Source organism: Sapajus apella, unplaced genomic scaffold (genome assembly GCF_009761245.1).
Source record: "Sapajus apella isolate SASKATOON/1434 unplaced genomic scaffold, GSC_monkey_1.0 scaffold128, whole genome shotgun sequence".
NCBI lineage: Eukaryota > Metazoa > Chordata > Mammalia > Primates > Cebidae > Sapajus > Sapajus apella.
In genome coordinates, this window is record NW_022437068.1 from 4,184,284 (window position 1) to 4,200,441 (window position 16,158).

At 38.8% G+C, this 16,158-nt stretch overlaps 1 protein-coding gene and 1 non-coding gene across 11 annotated transcripts in view; one reads left to right on the forward strand and one right to left on the reverse strand.

The window, feature by feature from the left end:
* TMCC1 (transmembrane and coiled-coil domain family 1) overlaps window positions 1-16,158 on the forward strand; it is a 255,819-nt gene that overhangs the window by 74,702 nt on the left and 164,959 nt on the right. The window lies entirely within an intron of this gene.
* LOC116539442 lies at window positions 5,023-5,126 on the reverse strand. Its single transcript, XR_004264048.1, has one exon. It is a non-coding gene; the product is annotated as a U6 spliceosomal RNA (small nuclear RNA).

Sequence of the window (16,158 nt, forward strand, 5' to 3'; positions counted from 1 at the left end):
TATTGAACTGAATTGATAAGTGTGAAAGTGGGATGGACAATAGAACAGGTAGAATTTGATGACAGGAATAAATAATAAATAACAACTGTTAGAATAAAAAATTTTTAAACTCAAAGATTTGCTTGGGAGAATCAGTTAGAAAATACAGTCCAATTCCACTAAACAGTTGAAAAATTGTATTTTTTTAGGGAAAACCATCAGTTTTAGTTGGGCGGCTGACACCCACTGTGCAGAGAATGTCTTACAGGCATTTAATAATATGGGACTGGAAAAGTAGGCATAAGTTAGAGATGAAGATGTATTTTTGGCTTTCTAATTGTTCTCCATTAAAACTTAATTGTCAAAGCAAGTAACTTACAGGTTTATTGACCCTGCCTCTGAAGGCCAGAATGTTATGGCTACGTCTTTTCCCTCGATACTGAGTTTCCTTTAATATAAATATGTGTTCATTGGCCCAGAGATATTTTGATTATCCTTAATGATCTCATATGAGCATCAGGTATAGTTCTTCGAAGAGTGAAAATGAAGATACAGATAAGCTAACTGTTCCTGATCTTAGTAAATTTGTTATGCAAAGTGTAATAACATAGGGATGCTTCTTAAAGTTTTTGTTTTGAAATGGAGTCTTGCTCTGTTGCCTAGACTGTAGTGCAGTGGTGTGATCTCGGCTTACTGCAACCTCCCAGGTTCAAGCGATTCTCTTGCCTCAGCCTCCTGAGAAGCTGCAATTACAAGTGAACACCACCATACCAGGCTAATTTTTGTATTTTTAGTAGAGATGGCGTTTCACTGTGTTGGCCAGGCTGGTCTTGAACTCGTGACCTCAAGTGATCCACCTGCCTCAGCCTCCCAAAGTGCTGGGATTATAGGCATGAGCCACCACGTCTGGCCAAAGTTTGTTTTTTTAAAGTCTGAGTTCCTGTCTTTCTGTTCAGAAGCAGCACCTTTTATGATGAAGGCTCAACATAATGGAAAGCAAAGTTCACTCTTTAACCTCTTTTTCCTTTATACAACAAAATAGTCACAGGCTTTAGGGTAGTTAGACTCCTAAAGGTGTATAGTGTGTGAGCTAATTTCTGTTTTCCCCTTTTATTCATCAGAGATTTGGGTACTTTATGAATAGCTCTGAATCTTAGGAGTAGAGGAGAAGAATTTTGGTTGCCAAAGTCCACTACTCTTTGGTTTATCCAGAACGCTGATATAAGATCTTGCTTCCAAAGAATCATAGATAGATAGATAGAAGGATAGGCTAAGATCATGTTTTGTGTAAGGTAATTACTAGAACAGACTTTTTTCTTTAGGGATCTCAGTAAAGCATTTTTTCTCAAGAAAGACAACTTTGGCAATTTAGCACAGTGTTGAGCTAGGTAGTTATTTGCTAAAAATCAACTTATTTTGATGTTATATCATCATGGCCTGTGATCCTGTTGGTCAGTATGGGCAGGATTTCATTTTTGAACTTTTGTACTTCAGGGTCACAATTAATATATGTTATGTGTTAATTTGTGTCTCTTACTTTGTATATACATAGACTTTGAGAATATGTTCCCAAATAAAAATTTATATAAAATGCTGTTTTTGTTTTGTTTTGTTTTTTGAGACGGAGTTTCACTCTTGTTGCCCAGGGTGGAGTGCAGTGGCGCAATCTCAGCTCACTGCAACCTCCACTTCCTGGGTTCAAGCTATTCTCCTGCCTCACCCTCCCAAATAGCTGAGTTTACAGGTGCACATCACCATGCCTGGCTAATTTTTGTATTTTGAATAGAGACAGGGTTTCACCATGTTGGTCAGGCTGGTCTTGAACTTCTGACCTCAAATGATCCACCTGCCTCAGACTCTCAAAATGCTGGGATTACAGGCATGAGCCACCGTGCCAGCCTAAATTGTTTTATTTTAAAAATTAAAGTTATAGCAAATCTTTTTATTTTATTATTATAACATCTTGCTGGGATAAGAAACTCTGACTCAGATTTCTAAAATTGTAATAATGAGGAAGCCAAGAATTCAAAAATCTTGAGTTGCAAAATGAGTCCCTTGCACCACAGATGATTTCTAGTCAGTAGATCATTGGCTGCTGCCAAGTGACTAGCAGACTCATAGACTGTTAAGCTACTTTGATTAATACTAATCAAACTCCTGATTTTACAGGTCCAGAAATGTTAAAAATCTGCCTGAAGTTATACAGTTAATTATGAGTGATGCCAGGACCAGATCCCTGGGTTCCCTCTTGTTCTGTGTTTAGCATTCTTGCCTCTTTACCTGGTTGAACATGCCAGAGAACTGAGGAACAACAGTTCTTTCAAGCAGGAAATAAGAAAAGGGGAAAAGAAAGTTTATTCCTTTTTCAAAGATTTGTTGCTAGATCAGCTTGTTTGAATGAAGGCAGAAATCTAAGAGCAGTGACAAAGACTGTTCATCCCTACCTCTGTTTGGTTTCTTAGGTTATTATGTATTTTTTGAGTTGGAATTGGGGTCTTGCTCTGTTGCCCGGGCTAGAGTGCGATGGTACATTCATGGCTTATTACATCCTCGAACTTCTGGGCTCAAGGGAGGCCAGAAGACTGAGGCTTCACCTCAGTCTCTTGACTCAGGACTATAGGCAGGCACCACCATGCCTGGCTCTTACTTCATTACTTCTAAACAACTTCTGCCATCATTTTCAGATGGGTAACAACGGAAATCAAATCCTGGAATGATTCCCTAAAGTTATTTTAATCCCATTCATCACTAAAATATGAGCAATGACATCGTGGATTCTCAGATGTCTAAACAAAATAATAACAAAGTAGTTATTATTTACAGTGCCTAAAAACTAAGGCCTCATAAATATATGTATTTATATTTGAGACAGGGTCTTGCTCTGTCACCCAGGCTGGAATGTAGTGGTGTGATCACAGCTAACTGCAGCGTTGACCTCCTGGGCTCAGGTGACCTCCCACCTCAGCCTCTCCAAGTAGCCGGGACCAGAGGTGGGTGCCACTGCACCTGCCTAACTTTTGTATTGTTTTGTAGAGGAGTTTTGCAGTGTTGCCCAGGCTGGTCTTAAATTCTGGGTTCAAGTGATCTGCCCACCTCAGCCCCCCCAAAGTGCTTGGGATTACAGGTGTGAGCCACTGTGTGTGGCCAAGGACTTTTATATTTAGCGAGATGGCTGGTTAAATAGTCTTCATGGAGTTATTTCTGCATTGTGAGGTTGAGGGTGGGATGGAAACTAGAGCCCATAAATAAAGTTTCTTATTAACCACATATGGTGTTGCAGAGTTATAGTAAGAGTGATGATGATGAGAACCATCTCTGTTATCTGATTGCTTCAAGACACCAAGAAACCTGCCCTGGAAATGCTGAATTTTAATGAACTCATAAAATGAACTTTAATTGGGAATCAATCTTTTCCATGTAGTTGATAGTATTCTCTGCAAGAATTTTGTTGAAGTGAATTTGTTTTGATATCGTTATATCAGATCATTCTTAACAAATATTTGAGTGTCTAATGTATGTAAAACCCTTCCATGTATACTTTGCAGTTTAATTTCCATGTGAGTGTTTTGGGACAGATAGGTATCTTATTTTAAAAAATAAAGTAATTAAGGCTTCAGGAAAAATTTAAAACCTGCTAACACCAGAGAGCTAGTACATGGCTTAGTCTAAGCTCTTTGCACATCTACACATATATATCTACATCTACACATCTACAGCACAGATGCCTTAATAGCGATAGCCTTTATCATATACTTAGTTGGGGAGTGTAATATAAAGGCAGAAAATATAGATTTTAGGATTACATAGACTGTCTCACAGTTGGTAATCTGCCAATTAATTTTTCTAAAACACATAAGAAAAAAACAGTTGGTCTCAGTTGAAATTGAAGCAAGATTTGAGGCTTCATAATTAACTCTTAAAGTATAAATTTAGATGAAAGAAAAAAGTAAGTTGTCCACTTCTTTCCCTATGTACAATCAAAAGGCGACAATGAAATTGCTGGAAGTCACCACCTCTTACTAACCTCAAACAGTGCTTAAAAGTAGGAAGTGAGAGGTAATTGGCTAGTTTATCTTTGCTTCCAGGCAGTCTTACTGGCCTGTAATCTGGTGGCTAATCGCATTGATTGTTTTTAATTCTGTTTGTTTTTTTTCCTGCCAAGTTGCTATAGCTATCTGGGGAGGGTAAGATAAGAGTACTGGAGCATTGTCCTAAGAAAGTTCCACTTTTGAGCCTTTCTTTAACACAAATCTCAGATTGGGAGAGATTTCTACAGTTATTTCATTTATAATCTCTCTAACATTCTCCCTAAATGGTTGTCTGGCCTCTCAGAATTTCCCAAAGCAGCCTATTCTACTTGTGCCTCTGTTAGACAAATCTAATATTTTAAGCTGAATCTGATACCTGTATGTCTCCAGTTAAGGCCAATCAGAATATGTAATGCCTCTGCAGGCATGAATTGCCTTTACAATGTGTCTCTCCTGAATAATTCCTTCTCCAGACTAATAATCCTTAGTCCTTGGGATATTCTTTTTTTTTTTTTTTTTTTTTAATTTAACATTTATTCATACAGGCATTCTAAGTGCTTGGAATGCAGTAGTGAATCTTCACTACAAACAACTGTACTGTGAAGTAATCTATGTCTATTTTTATAAGTGAAGAAACAGAAGATGAAGTTGGAATTACTTAACATATTCACAGAATTGGTAAGAAGTTTGTACTGGATGTCAGAACCAAGTCTTTCTAGCTCCAGAAGTCAAGCTTTTGACCACTGCTCTCTGCTACTGTAGCTCTTGCCAAGAATAATCTAGTAGCCATCTTCAAGGCCTGAAGTAGATAGTTCAAGGAGAACGCTCATGTAAGGAGTGGCATAAATACCTTGTAGGTAAGAGATTCTGAGGTTCCTTGGGATATTAAATGAATCTGTAGCCTCCCTGGGTTCCATTGAGAAACTTCAGCTCAAGTAGATTCTTAGCTGGATGTGGTGGCACATGCTTTTAAATTTGTGGTTTCAAAATTCACTAAGGAGCCCAGTGTTCATAAAAAAATATGGAGTGCTTTGTGAGTTTTTGTGTCATCCTCTTCAGAAGCCATGATAATCTTCTTTGTATTCCAATTTTAGGTATAGGGGCTGCTGAAGCAAGCCCTGGGGTATTCATTCACATCATAATTTTGAGTACTTAGTCATACTGGTCCATCAGCTCTAACTGTTCCTGTTCTTCAGTATTCCTCTTAAATTCTAGTCTCCAGAACAGAACACAATGCCCAGATCTGATTACAGTAGTGAATAGAGCTTTCCTAATTCTAAAGTATTGTATGCTTATGTTCAACACAACTCCATTTTGAAATTGTTTTTCCTTTTTGTGATCTGACTTACCTTTCATCTTTAATTTTTATTTGGTGAAAGTTGTAGAGTTTAATTCAGAGTAATTGAAAATTTTACAGGCAGTAAAATAATATAGATTCTTAGTAATTTTGAGACTGTTAGAAAAAAGACTTTCCAGAGAACTTATCTCTGATTTCTAAAATATTTAAAGAATAAGAACCCTTCATGCCTGTAATCCCAGCACTTTGGGAGGCCAAGGCAGAAGGATCACCTGTGGTCAGGGGTTTGAGACAAGCCTGGCCAACATGGTGAAGCCCCATCTCGACTAAAAATACAAAAATTAGCTGGGCATGGTGGTGTGTGCTTGTAATCCCAGCTACTCAGGAGGCTGAGGCAGGAGAATCACTTGAACCTGGAAGGTGGAGGTTACAGTGAGCCAAGATTGGGCCACTGCACTCCAGCCTGGGCAAAAAGAGGGAAACTCTGTCTCCGAAAAAAAAAGAAAAAAGAATGAGAACCTTTCAATTTCTACATTTTATTTTATTTCATTTTAGGCTAGTCAAGTGAACTGTTTGGCTTGGAAAAGGAACAAAGAAGTCTGTAACTCATTGTGATTAATTAGTGTAAACACTATTACACTTGAACCAGCCTCAACTCCTACCTTCTTTTAAATTGGTGTTAGAGATGAACCAAATGTCACCTACATGATTACCCAACCATGACACCATGCACCTAATTTTTCTTACTTTGTATTTGTAGTATTATTTATTTAATGATAGACATATTCTTCAGAATAATTAAGAGTTGTGACATGTTTAAGAATTCATGTATTTATTATACTTAGCCCTTCAGTTATCTTTATTTTTTAATCACTGCTCAATTTGTTTTGCAAAATGTTTTCTTTTTAAAACTTTTCTTTAAAAGTTTCTTTAAAACTGATATCTGGTGATCACAGAAATCCAAAGAAGTACTGTATTTTCTTCTTAAAAAATAATGCCTAGCCAGATGCGGGGGCTCGTGCCTGTGATCCCAGCACTTTGGGATGCTGAGGTGGGTGGATCACTTGAGGTTGGGAGTTTCAGACCAGCCTGGCCAACATGGTGAAACCCAATCTCCACTAAAAATAAAAAAAAAGGCCGGGTGCAGTGGCTTACACCTGTAATCGCAGCACTTTGGGAAGCCGAGGTGGGTGGATCACCTGCACACAGGAATTCCAGACCAGCATGACCAACATGGTGAAACCCTGTCTCTACTAAAAATGCAAAAACTAACTGGGTGTGGCACACTCCCGTGGTCCTACCTACTCCAGAGGCCGAGGCAGGAAAATTGCTTGAACTTGGGAGGCAGAGGTTACAGTGAGCCAAGATCACGCCACTGCACTCCAGCCTGGATGACAGAGTGAGACTTTGTCTTTAAAAAAAAAAAAAAATCCCAGCTTAATAGAAACTTCAGCCACTAAGAAAATCAAAATATGAAGATGTGGAATAGTCTTTAGGGGCATAGGAGGAAGAAATTCTTGTTAGCAATTTCCCTTTGGATAGTAAGATAGTAAATATTCTTTCCTGTCAAATTTTTTGAGTTGGTAATTACATGACCTTAAAGTTCACAGATTGTATTAATTGATTGAGATAGGATCTTGCTTTGTTGCCCAGGCTGGAGTACAGTAATGTGATCACGGCTCATTGAAGCCTTGACTTCCTGGGCTCAAGTGATCCTCCCACCTCAGCCTCCCAAGTAGCTGGGACTACAGGCACATATCACTGCACATGGCTTATTTTTAAATTTATTGTAGAGACGTGTCTCACTGGGTTGGCCATGCTGGTCTGGAGCTCCTAGGTTCAAACAGTCCTCCTGCCTCGGCCTCCCAAAGTGCTAAGATTACACTTGCGAATCACCATGCCCAGAGCTAGATTTTACAAATAGTATTCTAAAGAGATGGCAGTTTCTCTGAAGCTGTTGGGAAAATTGATAGTATGATTTGGTTTGACATTTGAATATTGGTTGTGTGTCTTGAAGATAAATTTTTTGTTATAGAGAGTCCCAGGTGTGATTTTTGAGCTAGAATCTTAATCAGATATTGATAGTTTAATTTGAATATCAGTGCCAGGGATGAATTTATTCCCTGGCTTACTTGGGAAAGATGTTATGAGGAAACTTCAGTTAACCATGATGTCTAGAAGCTCTCTGCTGATAACTTTTGGAATTGCTGAGTGTTCTTTGAGGAAATTACTGATTGTTTTAATGATTCTTATTGACTGTAGTGTTTTTTTTTTTGAGACAGAGTCTCGCTCTGTCGCTGAGGCTGGAGCGCAGTGTCGCAGTCTCAGCTCACTGCAACCTGTGCCACTTGGGCTTAAGCAATTCTTCACTTGTGCCTCAGCCTCCCAAGTAGCTAGGATTACAGGTGTGTGCCACTGCACCCAGCCAATTTTTTTGTGTTTTTAGTAGAGATGGAATTTCACCATGTTGGCCAGGCCTGTCTGGAACTCCTGGGCTCGAGTAATCTCCCTCCTTAGCCTCCCAAAATGCTGGGATTACAGGCATGAACCACTATGCCTGGCCTGGGTCTGTAGTATATTTTAAAAGCTGTTTTCTTGGTTAACTCTAATATAACCCCAAGTTCTTAACAAATATTGGCCTAGATTGTGAACTTTGCAGAGACTCTTTTTTTTTGAGACAGGGTCTCACTACCATTGCTCAGGCTGAAGTGCAGTGGTGCAATCACGGCTCACTGCAACCTTGACTTTCCACGCTGAGGTGATTCTCCCACCTCATTCTTCTCCTGAGGAACAGGAACTACAGGCACATGCCACCATGCCTGGCTAATTATTTGTGTCTTTAGTAGAGATGGGGTTTCACCATGTTGCCCAGGCTGGTCTCGTACTCCTGGGCTCAAGTGATCTGCACGTTTCAGCCTCCTAAAATGCCAGGATTAGAGACATGGGCCACCACACTCAGCCAACTCTGATGGGGGAAACACAAGAATTTTTTCTTTGGTCAGTATTAGGTTGTTTTGGTTTTAAATAACAGTTGACACTGTGCCCCAGAGTCCTGAATCAAATGTGCTTGCCTTTTTTTTTTTTATTTAATTTTTAAAATTAATATGTGATTTACATATTTTGGGGGTACATGTGATAATTTAATACATTTATATAACTTGTAAAGGCCAAATCAATGTAATTGGGATATCTGTCACCTTAAATATTTGTCTTGTCTTTCTCTTTTTTCTTTTTAGCCAGACTCTGTTCTGTCACCCAGGTTGGAATGCAATGGTAAAGTCATATCTCACTGCAGCCTCAAATTTCTATGCTCAAGAAATCCTCCTGTCTTACCCTCCCTAGTAGCTGGGAATTCAGGTGTGTACCACCACACCTGGCTTATTTATTTTATCTGTATTTTTTGTAGAAGTTGGGTCTTGCTATGTTGACCAGGCTGATCTTGAACTCCTGGGCTCAAGCAATCTTTCCACCTCAGCCTCCCAAAGTGTTGGGATTACAAGCATGAGCCATTATGCCTGACCTTGTCTTGGCTTTGTGTTAGGAACATTTGAATTATTATCTTCTGTAATCACCCTACTTATCTATCAAACACTAGGTCTTATTTCTTCTATCAGACCATTTCTTTGTACCCATTAATCAACCCCTCTCCTTCTCTCTCTCTCTGTTACCTTTCCCAGCCTCTGGTAACCACCAATATACTCTTTATTTTCATGAGATCCACTATTTTTTACCTCCCACATATGAGTAAGAACATGTGATATTTATCTTTGTGCTTGGCTTATTTCACTTAACAAAATGATCTTCATTTCCATCCATCTTGCTGCAAATGATAGGATTTCATTCTTCTTTATGGCTTTATAGTATTTCATTGTGTTTGTATACCACATTTTCTTTATTTGTCCACTGATGGGCAGTTAGGTTGATTCCATGTTTTGGCTATTATGAATAGTGCTTGCAAATAAACATGGCAATGCAGATGTCTGTCTGATACATTGATTTTTTTTTCTATATACGCAGTAGTAGAATTCCTGGATCATATGGTAGTTCTATTTTTAGTTTTTAAAGTTTTCCATAGTGGCTGTACTAATTTACATTTCTTCCAACAGCATACATCCCCTTTCTCCATGTCCTCCCCAGCACCTGTTATTCCCTATCTTTTTGATAAAAGCCTTTTAACTGGGGTGATGTGATGTCTCATTGTGGTTTTGATTTGCATTGCTCTGATGATTAGTGATGTTGAGCATTTTTTCATATACCTGTTGGCCATTTGTGTGCCATCTTTTGAGAAATGACTCTTCAGCTCTTTTGCCCATTTTAAAATTGGATTTGTTTTGCTATTGAGTTGAGTTCCTTATGTATTCTGGTTATTAATTTCTTGTCAGATGGAAAATTTGTAGATATTTTCTCCCATTCTGTGGTGTTGCCTTTTTCACTTTGTTGTTTGTTTTCTTTGCTGTACAGAAGCTTTTTATGGTGTGTTCCTGTTTGTCTGTTTTTGCTTTGGTTGCCTGTGCTTTTTAGGTCTTACACAGAACATCTTTGCTCAGACCAATGTCCTGTAGCATTTCCCCAAGGATTTCTTCTAGTAGTTTTATAGTTTTGGGTCTTAAATTTAAGTCTTTAATTCATTTTGATTTGATTTTTGTATATGTTGAGAGAGAGGGGGTGCAGTTCCATTCTTCTGCAGGTGGTTGTCCATTTTTCCCAGCACCATTTATTAAAGAGACTGTTCTTTCCCCATTGTATATTCTTGGTGCCTTTGTTAAAAAGGGTTGGCTACAGATGTGTTGATTTATATCTGAGTTCTCCATTCTGTTCCGTTGGTGTGTGTGTTTTTATACCAGTACCATGCTAATATGTTTACTATTACTTTATAGTATATTTTGAAGCCAGGTAGTGTTATACTTCCCATTTTGCTCTTTTTGCTCAGGATTGCTTTGGCTATCTGTGGTTCCATATAAATTTAAAGAGTTTTTTTTTCTGTTGCTGTGAATGTTACTCATTTCTAGCTTTATTCCATTGTGGTCAGAAAAGTTAATACGATTTTTTTTAATTGTTGAGATTTGTTTAAGATATAGTCTCTTCTGGAGAGTGTTCCCTTGTGGTGATGAAAAGAATGTGTATTCTGCAGCAGTTGGCTGAAATGTTCTATAAATGTCAATTAGGTCTATTAAGTATAGTGTCTACTTTAACTTTGGTGTTTCTTTGTTGATTTTCTGTCTGGATGATCTGTCCATTACTGAAAATTAGGTGTTGACCTTCCCTACTAAAATGGTATTACAGCTTATCTCTCCCTTTAATTCTACTAATGTTTGCTTTATATACTTAGGAGCTCTGATGTTGGGTGCATAGATGCTTAAAATTGTTACATTGGCATTCTGAATTGACCACTTTATATAGTGACCTACTTTGTCTCTTCTTTTAGTCTTTGATTTGTATTCTATTTTGTCTAAGTATAGCTACTCCTCTTTTTTGTTTTCCAGTTGCATGAACTATATTTTCCCACCCCTTCACTTTCATTCTATGTGTATCTTTGTAGAAGTGGGTTCCTTGTAGGTATCATATAGGTAGGTTTTATTTCTTTATTCATTCAGCCACTTTATGCCTTTAATTGGAGAATTAAGTCCATTTACATTCAGTGTTATTATTGATAAGTGAAGGCGTACTACTGCCATTTTGTTGCTTATTCTGGTCATTTTGTAACTCCTCTTTTCATCCCTTTTTTATTATTGTCTTTTGTGGTTAAGTGATTTTCTCTGGTAGTATGTTTTAATTTACTGCTTTTTATTTTTAGTGAATCTGTTATAGGTTTTTGCATTTTGGTTACCATGAGGCTTACAACAAACATAACAAGTTATTTTAAAGAGATGACAACTTATGTTAGATCACAAAGAAAATATTAGAAACAAAGATTCTGTCACTTTACATAGGAATTTACAGGATGAGTACTTAAAATTGAAACACTGCAGGAAAATTAGGCTGTGAGTGAAGATCTGGTTCAGGAGTACACTGGGAAATTGTTTAGCATCTTATCTAAACTTTATGTTCTGGTCTCCTCCTACTGTCTTTAGAAATTTGATGGGTTTCTAATTATCAATCTATTTCCACATAGGAAAAAGTTTTAATGCTTCTTGCAAGCCTACAACTCAACTCTTTGGGAGAATAAATATATAAATAGTTATTCCAACAATGGACTTTCATCATTTATCCCGCTTCATTATACAAAACAAAAAAAAAAAAAGTAAAAGAACTTAAGGACAAGTTTAGAATGGATGAACAATTAAAGTGTTTGTTATCACAGATGACCTAGCAAATAAATTTTCAAATCGTTAAATTTCCTCTAACATATATAAGTACTATTCCATTAAGAATAATCTCTTTGGGGATGTGAGGGCGATCTGGCTGCGACATCTGTCACCCCATTGATCACCAGGGTTGATTCGGCTGATCTGGCTGGCTAGGCGGGTGTCCCATTCCTCCCTCACCGCTCCATGTGCGTCCCTCCCGAAGCTGCGCCCTCGGTCGAAGAGGACGACCATCCCCAATAGAGGAGGACCTGTCTTCGGTCAAAGGTATATGAGTAGCTGCGCTCCCCTGCTAGAACCTCCAAACAAGCTCTCAAGTTCAAGAATAATCTCTTCGGGCTGGGCACGGTGGCTCACGCCTGTAATCCCAGCACTGTGGGAGGCCGAGGCGGGTGGATCACAAGGTCAAGAGATCGAGGCCATCCTGGTCAGCATGGTGAAACCCCGTCTCTACTAAAAATACAAAAAATAAGCTGGGCACGGGGGCGCGTGCCTGTAATCCCAGCTACTCAGGAGGCTGAGGCAGGAGAATTGCCTGAACCCAGTCATGGGTGAGGAGTGGCTGGACCTGGCTCTGACTGATGAGTCCTTCAAGTTGGGATCATTTCCTAGTCCCATTAGTCCCCAGGGTCTGGCTTAGTGCTAGGTATACAGCAGGTGCTCATGGAATGTAGAATGAATGACTCACAGGTGTATACATGAATGAGCTGGCTGGTGACAGGAAAGACAGACTGAAATAACTCATCTGAAAATGACTTGAACCATTCAAAAGGGGCTGCTCTCCAAGACAAAGGGTCTTTGTGGGGAGGTGAGGGAAGCCTGTGGATGAGGCAGCATGGTGTCTGCGCTAATACACAAGATGCTTTTCATATCTCATGGCGGGGGGCGGGGGAGGGAAAAGGTTTTTAAAAATGTTTCATGGGCCGGGCGCGGTGGCTCATGCTTGTAATCCCAGTACTTTGGGAGGCCGAGGCAGGTGGATCACGAGGTCAAGAGATTGAGACCATCCTGGTCAACATGGTGAAACCCCGTCTCTACTAAAAAACTACAAAAAATTAGCTGGGCAGGGTGGCGTGTGCCTGTAATCCCAGCTACTCAGGAGGCTGAGGCAGGAGAATTGCCTGAACCCAGGAGGCGGAGGTTGCGGTGAGCCGAGATCGCGCCATTGCACTCCAGCCTGGGTAACAAGAGCGAAACTCCGTCTCAAAAAAAAAAATAAAAAATAAAATAAAATAAAATAAAAATAGGTAAACTGCATATTGCAGGGGTTTTTTGTACAAGTTATTTTGTTACCCAGATAAGAAGCATAGTATCCATTGGTAGTTTTTTGATCCTCACCCTCCTCTCACTCTCCACACTCAAGTAGGCCCTGGTGTCTGTTGTTCCCTTCTTTGTGTCCATATGTACTCAGTGTTTACCTCCCTCTTATAAGTGAGAACATGCGGTATTTGGTTTTTTGTTCCTGTGTTAAGTTTGCGTAGGATGATGGCCTCCAGCTCTGTAAAGACATGATCTCATTATTTTTTATGGCTGCATAGTATTCTGTGGTATATATGCACCACATTTTCTTATTTCAGTCTACCATTGTTGGGCATTTAGGGGGATTCCATGTCTTTGCTATTGTGAAAAGTGCTGCAGTGAATATACATGTGCGTGTCTTTATGGAAGAATGATTTATATTCCTTTGGGAATATACACAGTAATAGGATTGCTGGGTTAAATGGTAATTCTGTTTTAAGTTCTTTGAGAAATCACCAGACTGCTTTCCACAATGGCTGAACTGATTTACATTTCTACCAGCAGTGTGTAAGTGTTCTCTTTTCTCTACAACCTCACCAGCATCTGTTATTTTTTGACTTTTTAATAATAGACACTCTGACTGGTGTGAGATAGTATCTTACTGTGGTTTAGATTTGCATTTCTCTAATGATTAGTGCTGTTGAGTATTTTTTCATAAGCTTGTTGCTGCATGAATGTTATCTTTTGAAAAGTTTCTGTTCATGTCCTTTGCCCACTCTTTAATGAGGGTTGTCTGATTTAAGTTCCTTATAGATTCTGGATATTAGACCGTTATTGGATGTATGGTTTGCAGGTATTTTCTCCCCTTCTCTAGGCTGCTTACTGTTTGATAGTTTCTTCTGCTATGCAGAAGCTCTTTAGTTTCATTGGGTCCCATTTGTTAATTTTTGGTTTTGTTGGCAATCGCTTTTGGCATCTTTGTTATGAAGTCTATGTCCATAATGTTATTTCCTAGGTTATCTTCCAAGGTTTTTATAGTTTTTCATGTTAGATTTAAGTCTTAAATGTGCCTCATCTTTTTAAGCTTAAAATTATCTCACCTTAAAAACAAAACCTTAGTGTCTCTACCTTTTCTTTTTTGGGGGGTTGGTGGTGTATTTGTTTTGTGAAATCCAGCAAGTGAAGATAAACTGCAATAAATTTATAGCTTCTTCAATAAAATATCTTGAACAGGGGTATTAAAAGTGAAATCTCAGTACCAGACATTTGATTTGAGTATTGTGGATGAGATATTAGTCCTACACAGTACCAGCTTAAGTTTCTTTGTTATAGTTGTGGTATTTTTTCCTCTTTTATGTAATACCCTGTTTTTTTTTCTCATTGGCTTTTTGTTTGTTTGTTTTTTTGGTGAGACAGAGTCTTGCTCTGTTGCCCAGGCTGGAGTGCAGTGGTACAATCTCGGCTCACTGCAACCTCTGCCTCCCAGGTTCAAGCAATTGTCCTACCTCAGCTTTCCAAGTAGCTGGGACTTCCGTTGCGGGCAACTATGCCTGACTAATTTTTGTATATTTAGTAGAAATGGAGTTTCACAATGTTGGCCGGACTGGTCTCGAACTCCTGAACTCAAGTGGTCTGCTCACCTCTGCCTTCCAAAGTGCTGGGATTACGGGCGTGAGCTACCGCATCTGGCCTTTTCCCATTGTTTACACAAAGGCAAAAGCCCCTCTGTACTAATGAATCTAAGAGTATTGAATAGTAAGAATCACCAAAACGTGATTTCTTTCTTTTTTTTTTTTTTTTGAGACAGAGTCTTGGTCTGTCACTCAGGCTGGAGTGCAGTGGCTTGATCTCGACTCACTGCAACCTCCACCTTCTCTATTCAAGCAATTCTCCTGCCTGAGCCTCCTGAGTAGCTGGGATTACAGGAGCATGCCACCATACCCAGCTAATTTTTGTATTTTTAGTAGAGACAGGGTTTCGCTATGTTGAGTATAGGAGTTTGAGACCAGCCTGGGCAACATAGTGAGTCCCTATTTCTACAAGAAATGAAAAAAAAATTAGCCAGACCTGTAGTCCAAGCTACTTGGAAGGCTGACGCAGGAGGATCTCTTGTTTCCAACAATTGAGGTTACAGGGAGCTTTTGACTGTGCCACTGCAGTCCAGCCTGGGCAACAGTGATATCCTGTCTCTAAAAAATTAAAAATAAATTTGAGAATGGCCATGAAAGTGAGCAGCCTCATTCTGATCTGTTTGTTTCTGAGCACTTCTCTGTAAGCTTAACAATGAAATAGTGCATCAGAGTAACTGATCAGTATAACCTTCCCCATGTGGATGCTCCGAGGAATATGTTTTAGAATTTTAGTTAAATAGAAGCTTATTAGAAGAAGCCACACAGTCTTAGGGAGCATACTCTTGGTTTGTTAATAAAAAACTCAAGCAGCTGGGCAAATACACAATTAAGTAACCATTTTACCATAGGATAAGACTAGAATACCTTAAACATAGTTTTCTACCTTAAGCTCACCAGAGGCTTTCTAATAACATTAAACTTGTTTTCAATAATTGTAGATGTTCAAGACACAACTATACATTGTTCTAGGTGAAAGAACAGTATTCAGGTTTTCTATTCCTTAGAATTGTTGTTTTCTATAAAAATGCAAAAAACCTGAAGGAAACAATTCACCTAATTTTGTTGTTGTAAATGTGATTGCTTATGAATTGAAACATTGCTTTGATAAGCTTCCTTTTATATTCCTTGCGTGTCATACGTTATTTTTATGTTACATAGTTTGTGATGAGTTATACATACCATAGAATCAACTTCAGTTTAAGCAGATAAATATTTGTGAGATTAGCAAATTCTTCTTAGGAATGTTTACCCATTGAGCCTTAAGATAAAGGGTCAACTTGCTTAAGTTTCTGTGCATAAAGATAAAACGCAAGCTGTTTTCTATTGTTAGAAGTGTAGCTTTATGAGAATAGGTATAAAGGTTTTGTGATCCAATTATAGTTAAGGAGGATTTAGGTCACAGTATAAATTACCTGTTTTAGGTCTACGTACTAGTTTGTGATATGTGTCCCTTGATTTTTGCTTATAGTTTTGTTTCGTTTTTTTGGGAGACAGTTTCTCACTATTGCCCAGTGGTATGATCTCTGCTCACTGCAACCCCTGCCTCCTGGGTTTAAGTGATCCTCCTTCCTCAGCCTCCCTAGTAGCTGGGACTACAGGTGTCTGCCACAATACCCAGCTGGTTTGTCCATGTTTTTGTGGAGATGGGGTTTCACCATGTTGCCCAGGCTGGTCTTGAA